Source organism: Engraulis encrasicolus, chromosome 6 (genome assembly GCF_034702125.1).
Source record: "Engraulis encrasicolus isolate BLACKSEA-1 chromosome 6, IST_EnEncr_1.0, whole genome shotgun sequence".
NCBI lineage: Eukaryota > Metazoa > Chordata > Actinopteri > Clupeiformes > Engraulidae > Engraulis > Engraulis encrasicolus.
This window is the reverse complement of record NC_085862.1, coordinates 34,850,869-34,853,368: the sequence shown is the minus strand read 5'-3', so window position 1 is coordinate 34,853,368 and position 2,500 is coordinate 34,850,869. Positions and strand designations below refer to the sequence as shown.

General features: G+C 45.5%; 1 protein-coding gene across 1 annotated transcript in view; it reads left to right on the top strand.

Moving 5' to 3' along the window:
- The window catches only part of unc13a (unc-13 homolog A (C. elegans)), an 80,352-nt gene that overhangs the window by 65,485 nt on the left and 12,367 nt on the right, over window positions 1-2,500 (top strand). The gene's annotated exons all lie outside the window — the stretch shown is intronic.

Here is a 2,500-nt window from a genome sequence, read left to right as displayed (position 1 = left end):
CTGTTGAAATATGCATTTAATAGGTTGTGCTTTTTAAAGTGTAACTGAATCAGATATGTATTTAACCTGTAAAATCCTATTTTCTATGTTGTATATTTGTAATAGTATGCCAATAACCTTGTTTTTTGGGACAATTGTGTCTTAAACCTCTAGTATTGAAAATAGCATTTCCTTATAACATGGATTTGGATAGCTCTATGAAATATTCATAACGCTCAAAGAGTGAACAGGCAATTTGCTTAGGATCCCTTTTCAAATGGAACAGCCCATCCCATTCCTAAATTGAAACGCAGCGAAAAGCAGCAAAGCAAAAGCCAAGGGAGTGCACCATATATCATCCTAACATCCTCCTCAGGGCTGTTCTCCAGCACTGGCCCCTCCTGCATCACACCTCCCCCTCAGTTTAAAACCAGCCCTCCATTTCCTTCTGAATAAATAAAGTAACTCTACTACTCTACAAATATAGCCAATAATCAATCAATCAATCAATCAATCAATCAATAAATCAATAAATAAATCAATCAATCAATCAATCAATCAAAAATACGCTGTAGTTAACAATCAATCAATATCAGAAATCAAATCAGTCAAGGCCAGAGGTGTGATCAGTTGAGAGCAACCTGGATTTTACAGCCCAGCCTAATATTTCTGTTTTTTTATTATTATTATTACTATATAACTGTTTTCATTTTGGTTTGTATATCATTTCTTTTTTACTACTATTAAACAAAAGAGCCCCAAATCAAATTGATCTTCTTCCCAAATATTTTTAAACTGTGGAATTGTTAGGCGTTACAAACTACGTCATATTACCTTGTTTAGTACCCGTTCTTACCTTAAACAAGGGTACATTTCCCCACTTTACTACCCTCGAGATTAGCCATTTGGTCCATCCCATTATCTAACCTCCTGTCCTCGCCTTGTGCTTGTGGCCTCGTCATGTAAGGCAAAACGCCATTGACGATTGAAGTTTTATTCAATATCCTGCAAAAGCACAGTTCAAAGGTCATTTTCTCAATTGCAATCGGGATGTTGAATGGAGAAAAGTCCTCTAAAAGTTGTTGGGCCTAGGCTGACGGGGCAAAACATTATTGTTTTCTTCACCGAGGTGGGACGTCAGCGAAGCACAAGGCAAGGACGAGAGGTTAGATAATGAGAGGGACTTATTGTCTTACTGAATGAGAAACCCATAGGTTAGGCATCCTCAGCACTCCCCCATGGCAGTGGGCCAGTGAGCTGGGCTCTACCATGGAGTGCCAGCCTACTTAGTCAGGGCCGCCGTTTCTCAAAAACGTCGATGCTAACCACTTAGCAACTTAGTAGGTTGCCAATGGGGAATTACATTGCGACCAACTTAGTTGCTAATGTAGTTAGCAGCAACGATTTTCGAGAAGCACACTGCCTACTAGCCAGCCTAGTCTGTGTTGTTGATGCTGCTGTGACTGAGTGATCTGGGGCTCTTTGCGGCTACACTGACCCTTCTCTCCACTGTCACATCCTGCTCCCACTGCTCCTCCACCACAGATGATTGTAAGTACGACACTCCTGCGTGTGTGTCTGTCTGTCCGCAATTCGTTAGTGCCAGGTTGTCGACCCCCCCCTCTCTTGCTCTATGTGGCTGCAAAATACCCCCTCTGCCCCTTCACGTCCCCTCCCATGCATCCCCCCCTGACTGCTCTCTCTCTCTCTCTCTCTCTCTCTCTCTCTCTCTCTCTCTCTCTCTCTCTCTCTCTCTCTCTCTCTCTCTCTCTCTTTCTCTCTCTCTGTTTATCCTTCTCTCTGCCCCATCAAGCGTTCTGTCAGTTTCTGTGCCTTTTTCTCTCATCTAGATCTATCACCCTCTCTATCTATCTCCCTATCTCCTTTTTTCCTGCTCTTTCATTTCTCCATTGCCTCCTCTCTCCTCTGCTCTGTCCATCTTTGTTTCGGTCTGAAGCAAACAACAGCATGGTGCATTCCTGACAGACTCAGATGAGGCCCCTTTCCTCCCCCTCTCCCCCCGACCAGAATCCACAATCTGGCCCCCCTCGTTTCTCTCTCTCTCTCTCTCTCTCTCTCTCTCTCTCTCTCTCTCTCTCTCTCTCTCTCTCTCTCTCTCTCTCTCTCTCTCTCTCTCTCTCTCTCTCTCTCTCTCTTTCTCCTTGTCTCCTTGTCCTTGTCCTTCGTCAGCACTTCCCATTGTGTGGAAGTGGCCACTTCTTTGCCTTGTTTACGTACTCCGTAGCACTCTTGCATCGTGTGTCGGGATTCTTCCTGTCTGGGTGATTCTGGTGATGAGGCACTTGTGGTGCCGTTGCACTTCCCCCTGCCTCCCTCCCTCCCTCTCCCTCTCTCCTCCTGTATCTCCTCCACCCCCCCCCCTCCCCCACCCTTGGTCTATTTGCACCCCCCCCACCCCCACCCTGTGTGGATATGTTGCTTGCGTCTGAATTACTGCACTTCAGCTTGACTGTTTAAACCTCCCCTCCCCTCCCCTCTCCCAATAACTCCCACCCTACTC